Raw genomic sequence first — 24,833 nt, 5'->3', positions numbered from 1 at the left:
ATATCTGTTTATGACCTTGAAAATATATCTAACATGATTATAAATTTGACTATTATAGATGATTATTAATCTGTATATTTAAATTCTGCATTACATTTTAAAAATGGTTTGCGTAAGTACAATAACCAAAACAAAATTAGAAACATACAGATAGCATAACATAAATAACTTTAAATTTGTATTAATAAACTATAATCCAAGATTAATGGTTTTTTTGATTAAAGTAAATTCAATAATCTACCCTTTTATCCTATCATTTCTATATACCCCTATTTATTTTTAGAAAAAGATCTTTGAATCTAAACTCCTATGTTCAGGTTTTTTTCTTGACTATTCCCAATAACAACTTGTAACAAACCCCCTTCAAATAATAATAAATATCTATAAACCATCTACTGGGAATGGAAGTGTCATTCTCTAGACTATATCCTGTTGTTTGTAGATGTGAGTAATCTTTGAACCCTGAGGAAATTTAGGATACTGGTTAAGTCTTGGTGGTAGTAGTCTGTGAGGTTGGATCATCTCAGCCAGCAGCCCTGGAACTGTTCTTAATGTGTAACTATGAGGAAACTGCAACAGAGGCATTATGAAATGTTGGATAACCTGGAAATATATTTTCATTGCTGTCTCATCTCCTTATTCTGAAAATACATAAACTTTTAAAGGTATCACTCATATTTGTATTAATACAATTATTGACTGTGTATTGTACATAAGTCAGCCAAACATGATTTTTTGTTTTATGTTTGAGTAGGTATAATATGCATCATGTGTCTTGTAATGTTTTTAGGTTTATTTCTTTATATTTGTAGACAGGATTTTTAGGGTATCTTCCTTGATCAAACCTGATCATCTTTAACTTTGGATGAATCTACAGCCTTTTATTTTCTGTAGGGAAAAAAGCAGAGCCTGTTTCCAAGAGTAACATTTCTTTTGACTTCCATTTTTGAAGTCCAGACATTTCTAAAATACATAGATTGGTTTAATTGAGCAGCATTTCTAATCAAATTTCTTTTATTAGCTATTGCTCCTTCCTCAGCAGTCAAAAAATTAGAGACAATACAATAACATACAATATTCAGCCTTTCTATGTATTTCTCATCTTTATGTGACCTATTTTGTATATTATTTTACTCCCTTTTTAAGGACTTCACTATTTTAAAACTATATTTTTTAATCTATGACTATATATGTTTTATCCTCTTTCTCCCAAGCCTATACATATTTTTTAACACACTGCAACCAGTTTAGGGCTTTTTATCTGTGTAATTCTGTTTTACTGAACATTTGTGTTGGTTTTTGATCACATAGTAAAAGGCTATCTCAGCTACCAGCATTGCTCAGCTTAGAACATGGCAGTGGTACTTGGTAGTTTGTGGTCATCTCTCTCCCACAGGCAGTGGCCAGGAGACAATTTTCTGTACTGTGGCCAGTGTGAGAGACTACAGGAAGTCACCATACCTGCATGAGAGACTGTGAGAATCCGAGAATCCACCATGTGTCTTATCTTATCGCTTGCTGGAAGCTCAAGTCTACAGGCAGCAGTCAGGAGACACATCCTTGTACCTCAGCCAGCATGAGACACACTAGCCTAGGAAGCTGCTCTTGGCTCCATTTCTGTGTGTCTAGAACTTTTTCCCAATCTCTCCCAGGTTTTATGTGGATGCAATTGCCAAACATTTGGGCCCAATCAGTAGGTGGAGTTTTCTTATGTCCCAGCAGTCATTTCCAAATAACCATAGGAAACTTAATATAAATTATAAATGCTGAGCTGATAGCTCATGCTTATTACTAACTCACTCTTACAATTTAAATTATCCCATTTCTATTAATCTATGTCTTGCTCCCTCTGTGTCTCCCAGTCACTCAACTGACTCCACTTTTCCTCCTCCCAGCATTCTCAGGTTAACTGTTCTGCCTACACTTCCTGCCTGGCTACTTGCCAGTCATTTCTTTATTAACCAATGAGAATATCATATATTCACAACGTACAAAAGAATTATTCAATAGCACAACTCCTAATAGTGTCACTCCCTATGAGATTATTTGGGGTCAATTACATTCAAACTACTATAGGGTTGAGTCTGTAGATTGCTTCAACTGAAAAATAGATAAAGAAAATGTGGAACATTTACAAAATGGAGTATTAGCTGTTACAATCAATGACATCTTGAAATTTGCTGCCAAATGGATCAAACTACAAAAGATCATCCTAAGTGAAGTAAACCAGATACAGAAAGGCAAAAATGATATATACCCATTTATAGGTAGATATTAGCCATAAAGTAATGAATAATTATGCTACAATCCATAGATAAAGAGAAGCTGTTTAACAAGGAGGGCTCAAGGCTGGATTCACAAATCTCACTGTGAAGGAGAAACAGAGTAGACATTGCTGGTAGGTGAAGGGGATGGTGTAGGGGGTGATTATGCATGAGTTTGGTATGGGAACAGGAAGGATCAGGTAGGGCAGATGGAGAAGGAAATTATTATTAGAGGCAACTGGAATCATGGGCATCTTATGGCTAAAACAGAAATCTAGTACAATGAGGGTAACCCTAGCTAAGATTCCTAGCAATGAGTGATACAGAAACTGAACTGGCCTCCCACACCCGTGTCCAACTTCCAGTGGAGGAATTAGGACACCAAACTAGCCACATAACCTTCAACATATAATTTGGCCTGTCTACAAGATGTGCTGGGGTTAAGGTGGCACTGAAATTCTGGGAATAATCAATAAATGACCAGCCTAGCTTGAGACACATAACATGAGAAGGAGCTTATCCCTGATACTTCCTGGAGGACTAGGATCTAAATGCCAGATAGTCCAAGACCCAGGATAAAACCTAACACACACACACACACACACACACACACACACACAGAGAGAGAGAGAGAGAGAGAGAGAGAGAGAGAGAGAGAGAGAGAGAGTAAATGTAATGATGCCCTAATGATATTCTGTTACGCTCTTAGATTGGTCCCTAACCCAATTTCATCAGAGTGGTTATATTCAGGAATTGATGGAAACAGATATAAAGACCCACAGCCAAACATTAATCAGAGCTCTGAGAATCTTCTGGAAGATGAAGAGGAAGGATTGTAAGAGCCATAGGGGTCAAGGACATCATAGGAGAATCATCAAATCAACTAACCTTGGTTCATGGGGATTCACAGATACTGAAACAACAGAATTCATGGGACTTACCTAGACCCTGTGCACATACATCACTGTTGTAAAGCTTAGTCTTCCTGTGGGAGAAGACGCTATCTCTGACTCTGTTGCCTGTTTTTATAACCATTCTCTACTACTGAGTTACCTTGTCCAACCTTAACATATGAGGAGGTGCCTAGTTTCACTGTAACTTGATATACCAAGGCTACCTTATATCCAAGGGAGGACTTCCTTTTTCTGAAAAGTAACAGGAGAAGGGAATGGGGGAAGGGTAGCTGAAGCTGGGTGTAGGGAGTGGCAAGAGAGAAGAGGTGAAACTTTGGTGGGTCAGGATGTAAAACCAAAAATTGAATAAATATGTACCAAAAATTTAAAAAAAAATCCTTCTAACCCTCTCCACCTTCTAAAGTCCCAAGAACAAAATGACGTGAGAGTCCATTAAAGTTTATACAGGGAGAATCAGTGAGTTTAGTAGACTTGCTTACATAGCAGTGGATGGGGACTCATTGGCAGGAACATAGGTAACTGTAACCTAGACACACTGGAAAGATCTGTACTGAGTAGAAATGACAGCTTCCCATGGCTGGAGAGATAGAACCAAGTCCTCTCACTTCTCCCCTCCTATTTCTTCTAATTGCTCTTACTAAGCACTCTGCAAACAGAGCACAACTGTATCCAGCTAGTTGGGAAATTTGGGGCAGATACAGGTGGGTCCCATGATCCTCCCACATCCTCCTATAAAGGAATGTAAATAGTCAATGAGTCCAACTGTGATGACTATAACAGATTTCACAACCTCTGTTGTAACAGGTTTACCTGTGCCCCCACCAAAATATCTGGTTAAACACTTTGACTTATAACTTGCTTTGCTCTGTAACTAATGAAATATAACCACTTTCATGCTGGAACATGTCATTTGTGGAAACCTGAATTTGGATATATACTCTATGCTCACTTACATCTGATTCCAATCTAAAATCTTTTGTACCTTTTGAGGTGAAAACTGTGCTTTTGTATGACACATTTAAAATTTGTACTTGCATGATTATTTCTTCCTGTAAAGCAAAGCATTTCCTTTTGGAGTGATCACTTTTATTTTTTCACAACAAAAATGTTTTTTTTTTTTCCTTTTAGCACATTAACATACATTAGCTGTTTTTAAAGCAGTAATTTTCAACCTGTGGTTCATGATCCCTTTGGCAAACTCCTATCGCAAAAAATACTTACATTTCACAATTGTAGAAAAATTATAGTTATAAAGTAGCATTGAAAATAATTTTGTGGCTGGGAGTCAACACATTAGGAAGTATATTAAAGGGTTTCAGCATTAAGAAGGTTGAGAACCACTGTAATGATTGTGCTTCAAAAATATTTATAAGATAATACATAAATTATTTTAAAATGTTCATATTCATTAAAATGCAGTTTTCAAGTAATTTCTCATATTATTTTGACTGATAGTTGTTTGCATTTTGTCATACACCAGAGTTACGTGAAATGATACAAAGTATGAGAAATCACATGTCATTGATATGTACAATTTTATTTTTTTATTACTTAGACCCGCTAACTGGCTAGGCTATTGTGGCAAGTTAGCATTTACCTTTACTGTAATGAAATCTCCCACACCAGATTCCTGTTTTGAAATACACCATAGGGATCTCAAATTCTACACTATTAGTCTTCTGTTAATATAGCCTCATAGAAGATTTCAGCAAATGTGACAGTTGGTGGGAATAATTAACCTTGCACTGAACCAGTAATTAAGTGAGTCAGCCTGTTTGGGGAGTTATGCATTGCAAGCTTGCATACCCTTGCTTAATGATCTTTAATATTTTTTTGTTTCCTAATCTAACATTGTTTTATGCTTATCATTATTTCTTATGTTAGCTTAAAATGTAAGCTATTACATAAAAAGGTTTTATATTCCATGGATCTATGTTAATTATCAAGAAATTGGGTGTGTGTGTGTGTGTGTGTGTGTGTGTGTGTGTGTTGTCTCAGATTAGGAAGAAGAATATTAGAAAGAAAGAAAAAGAGCAGGAGGGATGAAGGAAGAGGAGAAGAGAAGGAGAGAGAGGAATGGAAGAGAAACAAAACTAAGAAATATAGTGCATTGGCTTATAATTATAATACCAGCACTTAAGAAGCTGTATAATCAAGGTTCACTTGAGCTACTGAAAACAGTCAATTGCAGAGTGTTGTCATGCCATCCTGCTCCCAAACATGCTTCATAGTTGTAATAGTTCAGTAGGACTACTGGCTTCCTCTCTCTTTGGAAACTTGCTTTCTGGTACCACAATCCACTAATTTATTAAACCAGCATAATCCATAACAACAATCTATAACTATTTGTCATTAACATACAAATAACTATAATCTTCACCCCTTATCAAGGACATTTTCCTTCATAACAGATGAAAAACACTACAGAAAACTAAAATCAATCAAAATACAGAGTTTTGAAGCCTATTCCCAGTAGATATATCTTCAAAATCTTCAAACTACTCCAACACCTAAGGCTCAGGGAATATTGCACAAGAGAGGCAGAAAGGTTGTAAAGGCCAAATATCAAGGAGTTTGCTATGAGGTGTGTCTTCTAGTAAATCAGAAGCTAATCACACAAAATCTCATGAGCATGACTGACTAAATGTGATGCCACAAATACACATACCAAAGTAGAAAGGGAAAAGACAATGAGGCCTCAGCCTTACACTCAGGCAAACACACACAAAAACAAAACTATAGGCAACACTGAAAAGCTGGGAATGGGAAAGGTATTCTCCCAGGGAAGAAGATAAAATTGGTTGATCATATGGCATTATGTATGGAAACATACACAAAAGTGACGTTTTACAGACCAGGTAGATTATGTTTATAAAAATATTTATGTGACAATTTTTAAAAGAAGCCATGGATTGGAAGGAGAGTGATGCTGGGTATATGGGAGGGACTCCAGGAAGGAAATGAAAGGGAGAAATATTGTAATTATATTATAGCACAAAAACATTTAAAAAGGAAAAGAATCAGTTCTCAATTACATTGATTTACAGTGTTTGGCTAATTCCATTGATCTGTTGGGTAAATAGAGCAATAAATACATATTACTTGATAAGGGAAAAATATGTTTCATTGTTGTTTCTACATTTTTCTTAATTAAATAACAATGCACACACATGCACACACACACACCACACACATGCACACACACACACACACACACACCACACAACACACACACACACACACACACACACACACACACACACACACACAAATTTAAAGTAGTAAGAAGTGCTAGAAAGGAAATTATTTAATGGTGAATCACTCCTGTAATCACAGTACTCAAAAGGCTAATAAATGGGAATTGCCACATCTTAGATACAAAACAACATGAATGATATTCAGTTGAAAGAAGGAGGACAAGATGGGAGGCAATATTCAAGTGTTTTTTTTTAAGAAATATACTTTTTATTAATACTCTGATAATTTCACAGAATATATTTTGATCATATTTACCTACAACTATCCCCCATTTTCATCTCTCCACTTGCTATTTAATACCTATATAATCTTTCATCAATTTCAATTCCAAACTGTGCTGTCTGTATTCTTTGGGTGTGGAACCATCTCCTCGAGTGCAGTCAATCTACCAGGAACTATACTCCCTAAAAGAAAACTGACTACCCTCCAGTGTAATGTCTAAACCCCCCATAGTGCTCATTGTATTGAAAAGTAATCTGCAGTCGGATAGACAGAAAAGTCACCAAGTATCATATCTGTCTGTGAAGCCGGGGAGCTGTAGTAAGGACAGAATGGCAAGGTCTGCTCTGTGGATACAATAGACACACATGTCACTGGGTTAGCCAACTGCTCTCTGTTTAGATTTAAGACACGCACTGTGGGAGTGAGCTTGGTGCTGAAACTCCAAACCGAAGCTTGCAGAACTCATAGGCCCCAGGGATGAACCTATGGCAATTATTTTGCTCATTTGGATACAGCAACAAATTTTCTTTAAATTCTTACCTCTATATTCACAGATGAATGTGTTTTTTAAACATCAGAGAATTTCTTTGCCCAGTTGATGGTTGTTAACACAGACACAGACACTCACAACTGAACAAAATCCAGGGAATAAGCAACTGTGGAGGGCTCTTTAAGTGTTTATAGGTATCAAAAGTTTTAATCATTGACACTGTAATTCTCATATATTCTTTATTCTCATATATTTCTACTGGCAGCTTAATGATGAAATAATCAAGGCTCAAGGCTAATATAAATAGGAATGTTCTGCCAATTAAAAATCTTAAGGATTCTTGTTTTAAAGTTGGTATCACAAATAGCTTTCAAGTAAGTTTCTTTGCTTTAATAGATAGTACTAGTAATAAAGCCAAAATTTATTAGAGAAGGAAATTAGACATCAGTTATAAACATGACTATGAGTTATTAATCAACTAAGAAATGTTGTATTATTTATTTAAAACCCATTTTTTTCTTTAAAACTACAAGAATAAAAAAAATTCACTCATTCATTGACAGGTATATATAGATCAAACAATAACCTGAAATCTGGGGAATATATTACATCCCTGATAGTACTATCACATTTGACAAAGAATGTCTACTTAAATTTGAATTTTTGGAAAAATATATTTGTTTTCTGAGATGTTCTCATACATATTTCACACTTTTCAAGTACACTATGTGGCTGAGGATGACTTTGGAAGTATAATTCTGCTACCTCCAAGTGATTACTGAAATCACAGGCATATATATCCAGACTCAACTTTATGTATTTTGGGGATCTAAGCAAGCACTCCACCATCAGAGCTACTTTCGTAGATATTTATGCTTTTTTATTTTTCCTCTGTGAGTGATCCATGTAATAATTGGGTATCTTTTAAGATATATTTTATATAATTTTTTGTTTTGATAAAATTGTTTAGTATGTGAAGTTCAAATTTAGCTTGTCATGTTTGTCTTGAAATTTTACCCAAATAACATCAAATACAATAATTTAAAAATTAAAATAATAAACTAAAAGCAGTTTGAATGATGAAAATGGATTATGCATACAAAGATGGAAGTGAAAATAGTTCTAGTGCAAGGTGAATATTAACAAACTACAAAGAAAGGATAGAAAATAGAGAGAAATACAGAAAAGGGGTCAGAGTCAGATACAGCAAGGATAAGGCCTGATGTTTTAAGTTAAATATAGAGAGGAGAGTTGTGGCCTGACTTCAGGTTCATAGGGATGTGGAAGGCAGTTCCTGAGACTGTCTTCACACATTCATGTGCTCTCATATTCATACCATAATATTAAGGCCAATGATTCAATTTTTAGCATGAGAGTAGTCCATTTCCAAGGTTAGGTTACAAAATCTGTGACTTGCATTTCAGTTACTCAAGATTTTTTTTTGCAGTTATCAATCACAAACTGAAAACTAGTGGATGGCATCTCTGTTTCAAGTGTTCAAAGTGATGACACAACCCATCCATCAGTAGACTTGGAAGGGAGCTACTTCCCTTCAAGCCTCTGTATGGGAGCATTACTGGTTAAAACAGTGACAGTACCTAGGATCCCTAAGCGAGCCTCCGGACCACAGAAATGTAAGTACTATAGCCATATTGTATTTAGTTAGTTCATTACATTTAGCTGATTAACTGCTGCAGAAGTAATAGGTGTTTTCCTGAGAGGCATGAGAAACCCCTGAAGGATTTTTAACCACATACTAACCCACATTGGTTTGAGAAATTTACTTGTCTTATGCAAAACTGAGGAGGGGTTACTGCAAGGATGGGCAGAGATAGACTAGGAATGATGTGCTCACAGCAGCCAAGGTGAAAGTGAACTTGAACTATGAAAAGATGGTTTCAATTTTTTTTTAAAAAATATGCAAAAACAAAGCTCTGCCATGTTTAGAAGCTAAAATCATTTGGCCTGGAAATCAAAAACCCATGCAAGAGTCCAGGAAAATTTTCATTCTGTCCAATTCAAAACGGTGGGCTTTACTAAGATAAAGGACCATAGAAAAGTGCTGTGGGATGTTCTGTATGTCAAATGTGTTGCTCTGATTGGTTAAAATAAATAAAGTGCTGATTGGCCAGTAGCCAGGCAGGAAGGATAGGGTAGGTGGGACAAGGAAGACAAGAATTGTGTGAAGTGGAAGGCTGGGTGGAGAGATACTGCCAGCCAACACCTTGACAAGGAAGATGTAAAGTACTGGTAAGCCACAAGCCATGTGGCAAAGTATAGATTAATAGAAATGGGCTGAATATAAGAATAAGAGCTAGAAAATCATAGGCCTGAGCTAATGGCCAAAGAGTTTAAATAATATAAGCATCTGTGTGTTTATTTTATAAGTGGGCATATGACTAACAGGACTTGGTGGGGGCTGGAGAAGGGGAACCAAGATCCCCTGGTGGACCCTATAATCTCCACACCCTGGCCCCAGAACCATTGGCCTGTGACACCAGCCACTTCCTGAGACTTAGAAACCAGCCCCCAGCTTCCATTCTGCACTGGAACGCCTATCTGGACCTAAGGTGAGTGCTAGCGGTCACACCCAGAAAGGCCCTGTGCCTATGTCCCAGCCATGGGCACCAGCCATTCTGGGGAAGACCTGCACAACTTGACCCCAGTTTCTGGCCATTTGGCTGGCCCTGTGAGAAAGATCCCCTTCTCCAAGACCCCCGGCAGAACCTACTGTCTCCACAACCAGACACCACACCCATCGGCCTGAAACCCTAGCCATTTCCAGAGACTTAGAAAGCAACCCCTAGCTTCCATCCTGCCCCAGAACTCCCATCTGGACCAAAGCTCCCATCCCTCCCTGGAATTCCCATGTGGATCAGAGCTTCCATCTGGACAAGATATGGAGACCACAATGATTTCCTGAGACTCAGAGTCCAGCCCCCAGCTCTCATCCAGACAGCACTCCCATCTAGAACAGAGCACCCAACTAGCCCAGAGCTTCCATCTGGACCAGAGAGAGGCCCTCTAAAACTGTCAGCTCTGTCTGGACCAAGTGCACTGATAAGACCAAAAATGAATCCTCAAGGAGATGGGCAAACGTCAAGTCAGAAGTACATACAACAAAATAAAGAGCAACACAGCATTATCAGAACCTAGCCCTCCTCCAACAGCTAGATAGACCTGAACATCACAGAATGGAAGAAGCAAAAGAAAACAACCTTATAAATAATATCATGAAAAGGCTAGAGCCTTATAGAGAAGAAATTAAAAATGAAGTGGAAGAACAGACAAATAATTGGGAAGAATGCTATTAAAAAAAAAAAAAAAAAACTAGAGGAAAGAACAAATGAAGCAGAAGAAAACAGTAAGTCCCTGAAAGAAAATGATGAAAAAGCAATGAAAGAGATGGGGGAAATAGTCCAAGATCTGAATAGGGAAATACAAAAAAAGGAAGAAGATACAAGCAGAGGGAATGCTGGAAATAGAAAATCTGAGAAAACGAACAGGAACTTCAGCTGCAACTATAACCAATAGAATGGAAGAGATGGAAGAGAGGATCTCTGGTGTAGAAGATACGGTAGATATAGAGAAATCCAGGACATAACTGATATTATGACTCAAATGGACTTAATCAATATATACAGAACATTCCAACCGAATAAAAAAAGAATATACCTACTTCTTAGCACCCCATGGAACCTTCTCTAAAATCAACCACATACTTGGCCACAAAGCAATCTCAACAGATTCAAAACAATTGGAATAACCTCCTGCATTCTATCAGACCACCATGGCTTAAAGTTAGATTTCAAAAAAAAAAAACACTAGAGAAAACCTACAATCTCATGGAAACTGAATAATGCTGAACTGAATCACCAATGGGTTAAGGAAGAAATAAAGAAATAAATTAAAGACTTCTTAGAGATCAATGAAAATGAATACACCACATACCCAAACATGTGGGACAGTGTGAAAGCAGTGCTAACAGTGAAATTCATGGCACTAAATGACCACATAAAGAAGTTGGAGAAATCTCAAACTAGTGACTTAACAGCACACCTGAAAGCCCTAGAAAAAGAAGAAGCAAAGTCTCCCAGGAAGAATAGATACCAGGAAATTATCAAATTGAGAGCTGAAACCAAAACAATAGAAACAAAGAGAACAATACAAAAATTAATGAAACAAAGAGTTGGTTTCTGAGAAAATCAACAAGATAGACAAGCCCTTATCCAAATTAACCAAAAGACACAGAGAGAGCACATACAAATTAATGAAATCAGAAATTAAATGGGGGACATAACAACAGACAATGAGGAATTCCAGAATATCATCAGGTCATACTTCAAAAACCTCTACTCCACAAAACTGGAAAATCTAAAAGAAATGGATAATTTTCTGGATAGGTACTACATACCTAAGTTAAATGAAGACCAGATAAACCATCTAAATAGTCCAATAACCCCTAAGGAAATAGAATAGGTCATTAAAAAAGTCTCCCAACCAAAAAAAAAAAAAAAGCCCAGGACCAGATGGTTTCAGTGCAGAATTCAACCAGATCTTCAAAGAAGATTTAATACCAATACTCTTTAAATTGTTCACAAAATATAAGCAGAAGGTATATTACCAAACTCCTTCTACAATTACCCAGATTCCTAAACCAAACCAAGGTGCAACAAAGAAAGAGAACTACAGACCAATCTCCCTCATGAACATTGATGCAAAAATACTCAATAAAATACTGGCAAACAGACTCCAAGAACACATCAAAACCATCATCAAGTAGGCTTCATCCCAGGGATGCAAGGGTGGTTCAACATACAAAAGTCCGTCAATGTAATACACCCTATAAATAAACTCAATGAAAAAAAAAACAAAAAACACATGATCATCTCACTAGACGCAGAAAGGCATTTGACTATATCCAACACCCCTTTATGATAAAGGTCTTGAGTGATCAGGAATACAGGGAACATACCTAAACATAATAAAGGCAATCTACAGCAAGCCAACAGCCAACATCAAATTAAATGGAGAGAAACTCAAAGCAATACCACTAAAATCAGGAACAAGGCAAGGCTGTCCCCTCTCCCCATACTTATTCAATACATTACCTGAAATTCTAGCCAGAGCTATAAGAAAACATAAAGAGATTAAGGGGATACAAATTGGAAAGGAAGAAGTCAAGCTTTCCCTATTTGCAGATAACCTGATAATATACATGAATGACCCCAAAAATTCAACCAAGGAACTGATAGAGCTTATAAACACCTTCAGCAACACAGCAGGATACAAGATCAAATCAAAAAAATCAGTAGCACTCCTATATACAATAGACAAAGAGGCTGAGAAGGAAATCATAGATACAACACCCTTTATAATAGCCACAAATGATATAAAATAACTTGGGGTTACTCTAACTATGCATGTGAAGGGCCCATATGACAAGAAATATAAGTCCCTGAAAAAAGAAATTGAAGAAGATGTCAGAAAATGAAAAGAACTCCCATGCTCATGGATTGACAGGATTAACATAGTAAAAAAGGTGATCTTAGCAAAAGCAATCTACAGATTCAACACAATCCCCATCAAATTGCCAACACAATTCTTCACAGATCTCGAAATAATAATACACAACTTCATATGGAAAAATAAAAAACCCAGGATAGCCAAAAGAACCCTGTACAATAAAACAACCTCTGGGGGCATCACAATCCCCAACCTCAAGCTCTACTATAGAGCTACCGTAATACAAACAGCTTGGTACTGGCAAAACAACCAACATGTGGACCAATGGAACTGAATTGAAGATGCTGATATTAACCTGCACAAATATGAACATATAATTTTTCACAAAGAAGCCAAAAATGTACAATGGAAAAAAGAAAGCATTTTCAACAAACAGAGCTGGAATAACTGGATGTCAATATGTAGAAGGCTGCAAATAGATCATATATGTCACCTTGCACAAAACTTAAGTCCAAGTGGATCAAAGACCTCAACAGAATTCCAGTTACTCTGAACCTGATAGAAGAGAAAGTAGGAAGTAGTCTTGAATGCATTGGCACAGGAGATCACTTTCTAAATATAACACCAGGAGCACAGACACTGAGAGAAACAATCAGTCAATTGGACCTGTTGAAACTGAGAAGTTTTTGTAGAACAAAGGATATGGTCAACAAGACAAAGTAACAGCCTACAGAATGGGAAAAGGTCTTCACCAATCCCACATCTGACAGAGGGCTGATATCCAGAATATATAAAGAACTCAAGAAATTAGACATCAAAATGCCCAACAGTCCAATTAAGAAGTGGGCTATAGAACTAAACAGACAATTCTCAGAGAGGAAGTTCAAATGGTTGAAAGACATTTAAGGAAATGCTCAACATCACTAATTATCCAGAAAATGCAAATCAAAATGACTCTGAGATACCACCTTAGACCTGTCAGAGTGACTAAGATCAAAAACACAGAAGACAGCTTATGCCGGAGATGATGTGGAGCAAAGGAACTCTCCTCCATTGCTTGTGGGAATGCAAACTTGTAAAGCCACTTTGGAAATCAATATGGTGCTTCTTTAGAAATTTGGGAATCCATCTCCCCCAAGACCCAGCTATACCACTCTTGGCCATACACCCAAAGAATGCTCAACCATACCACAAGGGCATTTGCTCAGCTATGTTCATATCATCATTGTTTTTAATAACCAGAACCTGGAAACAACCTAGATGCCCTTCAACTGAAGAATGGATAAAGAAAACATGATACATACACACAATGGAGTACTACTCAGCAGAAAAATATATCATTACATCATGAGGTTTGCAGGCAAATGGATCTAGAAAAAATAATCCTGAGTGAGGTAACTCAGACTCAGAAGGACAAACATGGTATGTACTCACTCATAGTAGGATACTAGATGTAAAATAAAGATGACTAGACTGCTACACAACTACAGGCAGGCTACTTAGATAATGGGACACTAGGAAAGACACAGGGATCACCCAATGATAGAGAAATGGATCAGATCTACATGAACAACTTGGACGACATTGGGAGTAATGAAGGGCAAGGTTTGAGGGAAAGAACGCTTAGGGGAGCAGGAGATCCCAGCTGGATCAAGAACAGAAAGGGAGAACAAGGAGTAACAGACCATGATAAATGATGACCACATGTGAGCAGGAATAGGCAGAGTGCTGGAGAGGTCCCCAGAAAACCACAATGATACATCCTCTGTAGACTGCTGGCAATGGTTGAGAGAAAGCCTGATCTGACCTAGTCTGTTGATCAGATGGTCAAACACCATAACTGTCGTGTCAATGGAAGTGGATGCAGAGATCCTTGGCCAGGCCCCAGGTGAAGCTCCAGGAGTCCAACTGTGGAGAAATTGGAGGGACTGTAAGAGTGTGAATTGTTGAGATCAAGATTGAAAAAGCACTGGGAAAAATAGCCAAAGGAATGGAAGCACATGTATTATGAACCAAAGGCTGTAGAGTCCCCAGCTGGATCAGGCCCTCTGGATAAGTGAGACAATCGAATAGCTTGAACTGTTTGTGTGGCACCTAGGCTGTGGGACCAGGACCTATCCTTAGTGTATGAGCTGGCTGTTTGGAAACTTGGGCTTTTGCAGGGAAACTTTGCTCAGCCTGGAAGAGGGGGACTGGACCTGCCTGTACTGAATCCACCATGTTTAAATGAATCCCCAGGGGAGTCTAAGCCCTAGAGAAGATGGGAATGGAGGGGAGGTGCTGGGGGTAATGTGGGGGCAGGGAGTGGGAGGGGAGAGGACAGGAGAACCTAAGGCTGATGTGTTAAATTAAAACACAAATATAATAAAAAAAAAAGAACTAAACAGATAATTCTCAACAGAGGAAGCTCAAATGGCTGAAAGACATTTAGGAATTGCTCAACATCTCTAATTACCCAGGAAATGCAAATCAAAACAACTCTGAGATACCACCTTACACCTCTCAGAATGGCTATGTTAAAAAACACTGAAGACACCTAATGCTGGAGAAGATGTGGAGCAAAGGAACTCTCCTCCACTGCTGGTGGGAATGCAAGCTTGTACAGCCCCCTTGGAAATCAATATGGTGCTTCCTTAGAAAATTGGTAATCCATCTCCCCCAAGACCTAGCTATAGCACTCTTGGGCATATACCCAAGGAATGCTCAATCATACCACAAGGGCATTTGCTCAGCTATGTTCATATCAGCATTGTTTTTAATAGCCAGAACCTGGAAACAACCTAGATGCCCTTCAACTGAAGAAAGGATAAAGAAATTATGGTACACAGCAGAGAAAAACAATGACATCATGAGAATTGCAGGCAAATCCATGGATGTAGAAAAAAATCATCCTGAATGAGGTAACCCAGACTCAAAAAGACATACATGGTACTTACTCACTCATTTGTGGATAAAAGATGTAAAACAAAGATGACTAGACTCACAGCTCCAGGGAGGCTACCTAGAAAACAGGACAATGACAAAGACACAATGATCACCCAATGACCGAGAAATGGATTAGATCTACATGAACAACCTGGACGAGAGTGGGGGTACTGAAGGGTAAGGTTTGAGGGAAAGAGAACTTAGGGGAGGAGGAGATCCCAGCTGGATCAAGAATAGAAAATGAGAACAAGGAATAACAGACCATGATAAATGAAGATCACACAAGAAAAGGAAGAAACAAAATATTAGAGAGGTCCCCCGAAATCCACAATGATACCTCAACTGTAGACTACTGGCAATGGTCAAGAGAAAGCCCAAACTTACCTAGTCTGGTGATCGGATGGACAATCACCTAAACTGTTGTGCTAGAACTCTCATCCAATAACTGATGGAAGTGAATGCAGAGATCTTTGGCCAGGCCCCAGATGGAGCTCCAAGAATCCAATTGGCAAAAAAGAGGAGGGATTGTAAGAGTGTGAATTGTGAATTGTTGAAACCATGATTGGAAAAAGCACAGGGACAAATAGCAAACTAATAGAAACACATGAATTATCAACCAAAGGCTGAGGAGCCCCCAACTGGATCAGGCCTTCTGGATAAGTGAGTCAGTTGAATAACTTGAACAGTCTGGGAGACACCCAGGCAGTGGTACATGGATCTGTCCTTAGTGCATGAGCTGGCTGTTTGGAACCTTGGGCTTATGTGGGGACACTTTGCTCAGCCTGGAATGAGGGGACTGGACCTGCCTATACTGAATCTACCAGGTTGAGCTGAATCCCCAGGGAAGTCTTTGCCCTAGAGGAGATGGGAATGGGGGGATGGCCTGAGGGGAAGGCAGGGACAGGTACAGTAGTGGGGAGGACAGGGGAACCCATGGCTAATATGGAAAATTGCAACACAAATATCTGTATAAAAAACAAAATTTGAAAAAAAAAGAAAATGAATCATGTACATTTTGTACTTACCCAAATAGAGTAGGTAATGCAATTATTTACTCTGAATTTGTCAAAAACAAATGGATGAGACATTTTTTAGTGATTTATTGCTTGTATATATGGTATATAGTTATTGTACTTTTGTATATATTTTTTTCTTATATTAGTTATAACTTTTTTTTCTTTTTTATTAAAATAGAAAAGGGGAAATACAGTGATATTGTATTTGTACTGAAATATGATTTTATTTGTATATTAACAAAGTTGCCTTGGGGTCAGAGCAAGCCATAGCAGAAGCTGGGTGTTGTTGGTGCATGCCTTTAATCCCAGCACTTGGTAGGCAGAGCTAGGCAGATCTCTGTGTGTTCAAGGATACAGCCAGCATGGCGACACATGCCTTTAATCTCTATACCAACCATAGAAAACCTGGAGGTCTGTGCAGATAGGCAGTGATGAGGAGGTCTTGTGTTTGGGTTTACAACCAAATGAGAAGGCAGAACAGAAAGTCTATAAAAAAGAGAAAAACACAGAAAGTAGCTCTATTGCAGAGAGGAAAGAGAGAGCAGCAGTGAAGGGTAAAGTTTTTAGCTCTCAGCTATTGCTCTGACATCTTGGCTTTTAACTCTGCAATTGGCTCTGTGTTTTTTATTTAACAAGATGGTTACATCTACAGATTCTATAAATTAGCACTCCTTGTAAAATATAATTAAGTTCTTCTACATCTATTTTTAAAGTTGCTATGAAACATTACCACAGAGTACATATGTTAAAGCAATACAAAACTGTTCCTTCCTAATTTCTTACTAAAGGTCTGAAACAAGGGGGTCCTCAGAGCTCAGTTCCTACTCAAGGCTCTGAGAAGAATCTTTTGACTTCTCAAAAACTTGGTGCCTACTGTAAAGTGACTGGCTTTTCCTGGCTTATAACTTCATCACTCAACTCATTAATTATGTATTTATTTGAACTGCAAAGAAAGTAATAACAACATGTGCTATGTCTAGAATTTGAGTATATATTGTGTGGATATATAGAACCCACTCCAGTTGCATAGTGAATATGAAAATATATGGAAATTGTTATTCTTCAATGGAGTTAATTAATTTAGTTCTTGTTGGTAAGTAACTAAGTTCCTAAAGTTTGAATGTGGGTTCTGAAGCCTCTCTTGACAAGTAAATAAATACTTTGTTCTCCCTGGATTTTCAAGTTAACGTTGGATTACACTACATTGTCTAGATTCCCCCCTCTTTGTTTTGTTTTAGGAAATCTTATTATCATATATTTTTTATGACCGCTATAAAACTGACAAATTTCCTTCATCTTTTATGTGATCTGGCTATTCTAAGAATTTTGTGTGGTCTGGGTGTATCATTCTAACCACTTTGTGTGGGCTGGGTATAACCTTCTAAGAATTTTGTGTGGTCTGGGTGTATCATTCTAACCACTTTGTGTGGTCTGGGTATAACCTAAGAATTTTGTGTGGTCTGGGTGTACCATTCTAACCAGATTGTGTGGTCTGGATATACTCTTCTTAACACTTTGTGTGGTCAGGATGTACTCTGCTAAATACTTTGTGGGGTCTAGGTGTACTATTCTAAACATTTTTGAGGTCTTGGTGTCATTCTAACCACTTTGTGTGGTCTGAGTGTAACCTTCTGAGAACTTTATGTGATCTGAGTGTACGCTTCTAATCACTTTGTGAGGTCTTAGTATACTATTCTAACTACTTTTGTAGTCAGGGTATACTCTTCTAGACACTTTGTGTTGGCTGGGTATATTCTTCTAAATACTTCATGTGGTCTGGGTGTACCCTTCTATGCACTTTGTCTTATATATCTTAGGAAATTATGTCCTTCCAGAAGGGAAATTTAATGTCATATCCACTTCTCTACTGCTTGGTCTTATCTAGAATTTTGAACACACAAGTTTGCTGTTGCATGATGTCCTCAAATATATATTATCTCTTTAACCTCATGAGATTGTCAGAAACACTGGTGGCTTATGTTTATGATTAATTAGTAACCTGACCTTTTCCCATTTGACCAAGATGGTTCTGTATGAAAAAGATAACAAGCAATGGATTTTCTTTGAGCTAGAAATGTGAAATTAGATTGGTTTGTTGTTTTTCAGTACTAAATTCTGAGATCTTTTTTTTTTTTTTTTTACAAAGTGAAGGGAAAAAATTTAAGTGAGGAGTTGACAATGTTAATGAAGTTGGCATCTATTTTCATTTCCTCCCATTTCTTTATTTTACCTTAAAATATAGTAAACTAAGTACTTCATCTCATAGCATCCCTTCCAACAAGCACTCTTTAATTATGAGCCTGTTCTATAAAGTATACATGGAAGTTCATTACAAATCAATGATCTATTAAATCTGTAGATAAGCAAATGCAAATAAGTATGTTTTTATGTGGGGAAACAACTTTCACTCCTTAAAATTTCATTCTTGTTTTACTTGGAGCATGCACATCAACAAGATAACTCATATTTTCATTCATTGAAACATACAGTAATTAGAATCTACATATTGTACATGTGAAACAGGCAAGATGGAGCAGGGAAATGGCAAGACCAGCCCTGAACCCCTCTCTTTTAACTTTCTGAAAGGTCACCCAAGTTGCTATTTCTTTCTTTTTACTTAGACCATGTTCTAAACACAAATTCATTCCCAAATAATTAAAATAGAGGTTTTTTTTTTATAAAAACTAGAACAGTGACAATTCTGATCCATATGGTACAGCCTGTTTTATACTACTAAGACATATAATCACAAAGTATATATAGTCTGTGCCATAGGTGGTCATTGTTGAAAGTATATTAGTGTGTATTGAAACATTGCAATGAATAATTCACAAATGTACTTCAAATATTTAGACAATCTATTTTTCTTTCCAAGATATAAGTCATAAATTTGTTTTGGTAACATGTAGAATCGCCTAATAAAAATTGTTTGGCCATTGGTAAAATATTACATTAAAAGTCATATTATGACAAAGTTTCTTATGTGTTCTACAGTATAGAAACCCATTGTTTCAAACACTTAATATATAATTCCCTGACATAAGACAGTTATGATGTAGCAACCTCATTTACTTCATGAAATCATAACACTCAATCTTATAAGTTAAATCCCTTTAGGCATTATAAACTATTACAAATCAGGAAGAAGAAATCAATTTTCTAAGATTGAAATCAGAAGCTTATTAAAATATTCATTATGCATGTGAGATATACTTGTGGCCAACAAGAATAATAGAATATTTGGAGGTATAAAACTTTGTGCAATGGAAAATGAATTGGTAAGTGAGAAAGTATCTCAGTAACAAAAATCTATTTGTGTAACATGCTATTAAGAAAAACACATTCATTTCAAACTCTTCCTCAAATTTCTACCTTAATTTTCTTTCAAGAAACATTACATTGATAATGCACTGAATTATAAAATTATTTATCATCATTCTATGCATATGTAATTTATAGAAAATTTACTAAAATAAGCTTAATATTTATTCTCAGTTATATCTATATATGCATATTTATGTTTATGTATATAGGACTTAAGAAAATAGTCAGTTATATTCTCTGGATCAGGAAAAAACATTTCTTGAATAATTCTGACTTCTTGATTATATTAGTATGAGGAGTTAAATGTGTACAAGGTAATAATAATTTCTTCTGTTAGACATTCGTCATAAAAATCACTACTGAATCTTGGCCACAACATCCTTAAGATGTGAAACAAATTATCCGTCTCTTGGTCCAACACAAACATCTAGTGTGCAATCATTAAAGTTGCTTAGGGAAGTGTTTCCCTTTATCACAATTCTTTTCCTTTTTTATATGAATCACAACTGTCATTTGCAGTCAAGTTTCAATAACAGAAACAAAACTATTATTAGAAAAAGGAGAGGTAGAGAAGAGAGAGAAGCTAAAATAAATTTAGAGACTGTCCAGGTAAGAACAAACTTTGAGTGAATTACATAGAAATAGAGGATCTGAACAGACTGGGACCTTCAAAGACTGACCCAGATGTTACCCAGAGGCCCTATTCAATCTCATTCCTTCCTTGAGAATGCCCACAGCCAAGAACTAATAATTTCCTTGAACGTAATTATCAAGATGTGGCAAAATTAATGTTTATAATATCAATTTTATGTTGTCTATGTTATTCATAAAATATAAAAATCGAAGAGGGGAGAATGTACTCAAAGTCTCACAGTTAGGAAAATAGTTGTGCAGATTAAGGAGACGTGATTTCCAAGAAGCACAATATTAGGAACCATTATGGTTGTTATAGGTGTGGTCTTTTTTTTCTTTTTTCTTGCAGTTATTATTATTTTTTTTGGCTTTATCATGCTTTATTTACCCAAATCACACAAAGATACAACAAAGAAAAATAATTACAGAAAAAACAACCCTCATGAACATGGAAGGATATATAGTCAATTGTAGATGTAACTGTCTTGTTAAATAAGAAACACAGAACAAATTGCAGAGTTAAAAACCACAAGGTCAGAGCTAGAGCAGAAAACGTTACCCATCACTGCTCATGCTGTCCTTCCTCTCTGCAAGAGACCTACTTCCCTGTGTCCTATCGTTTTTTTTTCCTTTTTCTTTATTATGTGTTTTAATTTTGTGCATCAGCCATGGGTTCCCCTGTCCTCCACATTTGCGCCCCCACTCACACATCCTCCCAGCCCCTACCCTCCATTCCCATGTCATCCAGGAACAAGACACTCCTGGGGATTCATTTAAACCTGGTGGATTCAGTACAGGCAGGTCCTGTCCCCTCCTGCCAGGCTGAGCATGTTTCTCTGTGTAAGCCCAAGGTTCTAAACAGCCAGCTCATGCACAAAGGACAGGTCCTGGTCCCACAGACAGGATGCCTCCCAAACAGATCAAGCTATTCAATTGTCTCACTTATCCAGAGGGCCTGATCTAGCTAGGGGCTCTGCAGCCATTGGTTCATAATTCATGTGCTTTCTTTTGATTGGCTGTTTGTCCCTGTGCTTTTTGCAATCTTGGATTCAACCATTCACACTCTTGCAGTCCCTCCTCTTTCTCGACAGTTGGACACTTGGAGCTCCACCTGGGGCCTGGCTGAGGAACTCTGCATCCACTTCCATCAGTTATTGGATGAGAGTTCCAAGACGACTGTTAGGGTGTTTAGACATCTGATCACCAGACTAGGTCAGATCAGGCTTTCTCTCGACCATTGCCAGGAGACTACAGAAGATACATCATTGTGAATTTCTGGGGCCTTCTCGAGCACTCTGCCTATTCCTATTCTCATGTGCTCTTCATTGATCATGGACTGTTATTCCTCTGTCTCCTTTTCTGTTATTGATCCAGCTGGGATCTCCTGCTCCCCTAAGCTTTCTTTCCTTCAAATTTTGCCCTTCATTACTCCCACTGTTGTCCATGTTGTTCATGTAGATCTCATCCATTTCTCTGTCATTGGGTGATCCCTGGGTCTTTTCTAGGGTCCCATTTTCTAGGTAGCCTCCCTGGAGTTGTATAGCAGTCTAGTCATCTTTGTTATACATCTAATATCCTCCTATGAGTGAGTACATATCATGTTCATCCCTCTGAGTCTGGGTTACCTCACTCTTGCATTCTGTTGGTTATACTTGCATCTGATGTTCCTGTTCATTTACTCAGATTTTTCTATTTCCAGCATTCCTTCTGCTAGTGTCTTCTTCATTTTTTCTTTTTCCCTCTTCAGGTCTTGGACTGTCTCCCTTGCTTTTTCATGATTTTCTTTGAGGGACTTATGCTGTGGATATCGCTCTGTGTAAATAAAGTTCTGATTGGCCACTGGCCAGGCAGGAAGTATAGGCGGGATAAGAGAGAAGAGAATTCTGGGAAGTAGAAGGTTGGAGGGAGACACCACCTGCTGCCGCCATGAGAAACAACATGTAAAGACACTGGTAAGCCAAGAGCCATGTGGCAAAGTATATACTAACAGAAATGGGTTAATTTAAGATAGAAGAAGTAGATAACAAGAAGCCTGCCACAGCCATACAGTTTGTAAACAATGTAAGTTTCTATGTGCTTTCTTGGTTGGGTCTGAACGACTGTGGGACTGGCAGACAAGAGAGATTTGTCCTGACTGGGCCAGGCAGAAAAACTCCAACTACAGACTTATTGTTTTCTTCAGCTTTATTTGTCCTTTCCTCTAGTTTTTTATAGCATTCTTCCCATATTTTGTTTGTCTCTTCCTCCACTTTATTTGTGATTTCTTCTATATAAGGTCTAGCCTCTTCATGATGTTACTTATAAGGTTGTTTTATTCTTCTTCTTCCATTCTGTGATGTTCAGGTCTAGCTGTTGGAGAAGGGCTAGGTTCTGGTGATGCTGTATTGCTCTTTATTTTGTTGTATGTGCTTCTGCCTTGATGTCTGCCCATCTCCTCTTGGGTTGGTTCTTGGTCTTATCAGTGTACTTGTTCCAGACAGAGCTGACAGATTTAGGGAGCCTCTCTCTGGTCCAGATGGAAGGTCTGGGCCAGATGGGAGCGCTGGTCCAGATGAGAGTGCTGGCGGGATAGGAACTGGGGGGGGTGGACTATGAGTCTCAGGAAGTCCCTGGGGTCTCCTTATTTTGTCCATATGGGAGCTCCTCTTGTCCAGATGGGAGCTCCTCTTGTCCAGATGGGAGTTCCTCTTGTCCAGATGGGAGTTCCTCTGGTCTCTGGTCTAGATGGGAGTTCCAGGGCAGGATGGAGGCTGGGGGATGGTCTCTGATTCTCAGGAATGGCTGGGGTCTCCGGCAGATGGGTGTGGGGGCAGGACGTGGAGACTGCAGGGTCTGCCTGCTGTCTCTGGTCCAGATGGGAGTTCCTCTGGTCCAGATGGGAGTTCCTGGGCAGACGGGAACTGAGGGCTGGTCTCTGAGTCTCAGGAAGTTGCTGGGTTCTTCGGCAGATGGGTGTGGGTGCAGGGTGTGGAGACTGCAGGTCTGCTTGCAGTCTCTGTTCCAGATGGGAGTTCTGGAGTGGACGGAAGCTCTCGTCCAGATCGTTTTTTTTTCTTAATATGTTGCTCCCTTTCATTGATAAATGTGAAAGTAGTTTGGCTATTCAAGCAGCATAGTTGTTTTTATTAGATATATTATGTATTTTTATAGCACATGCATAAAATGATAGACACCAACAAGGTTACAACATATAGCACTGAATGGCTCACTATTCATAAAAGGCATGGGCTAAACATATACACCACCTGAGTATAAAATAAGTGCAAGATCCATTTGTCTTCTAGCACATCTCTGCCTTCATCTCTCAGTCCCACATTTGTTTCAGCAAAACAAGGCTTAGAGAGTTTTTGAGCTCTATTCTTCTATTTTCCATATTCATAGCTAGCAGAAGCAGATGGTGATATTTTTCCTTCAGAAAGAAGTAAAATGCATTAAATTTCAGTCTATGCTGCTAAGTTGTCAGGTATATGAGCCATGGTTGACAGCATTCATTGTTATTATTATATGCCCAGGTCTCTGATTCACCATTACACAAAGCAATGAAGATTCAGCCTTAAACATTACTTTCATCTTGGTAAAAGAGATTCCAGGAAATAAATATGCTAATTCTTAAATAAGAATTTTAGCCCAGGATTCATCCCTTTTACATTCTGTTTTGCTTTTGAATGCTATGTTCAACTTTACTATTAGCACAATATACTACCAATATACATATATTTCATCCATAATAGAATGTGAAAATAATCATTTTCTCAAAACCTACTTTCTAGTTTTCATTAATTTAATTTTAATATCAGAAATTCCCATGATCAATAAATATACTGTTTATTCACATCAACATTCTATGTTGATCCTAAATTCTATGATGAATGAAGTAAATATATGTTGCTCTCTACCCATTATCACCTTTAAGTCCACCAAATTGGCATTTTAGACCCATACTATTAATTGTTCCACAATTGATGATTGTATTAGTGACTTTTATAATGCTGTGATTGAACATTATGACAAAGACAACTTATAAATGAGAGGGTCTACTTGGGATCAAGGTTCCAGCAGGATAAATGTCTATTGGCATCATGTGGGAGAGCCAGGCATGGAGCCTGAAGCAGCAAGTGGAAAACTTACATCTTGCATAGGCCAACAGAACTACTGGTCTGGCCTTTATTCATTTAACTTATTTTTTCATGTTGTAAGTCAAATTGTTACAATCTAACACAATTTCTTTCCTGTAGCTCTCTTATTTATTTATATAGTTTTTTGCCTATGTACATGCCTATGGACATGGAATCTAAAAGAGGACATTGGATCCCCCAAAACT

Source organism: Onychomys torridus, chromosome 11, assembly GCF_903995425.1.
Source record: "Onychomys torridus chromosome 11, mOncTor1.1, whole genome shotgun sequence".
Lineage (NCBI taxonomy): Eukaryota > Metazoa > Chordata > Mammalia > Rodentia > Cricetidae > Onychomys > Onychomys torridus.
This window is presented reverse-complemented; position numbering follows the sequence as displayed.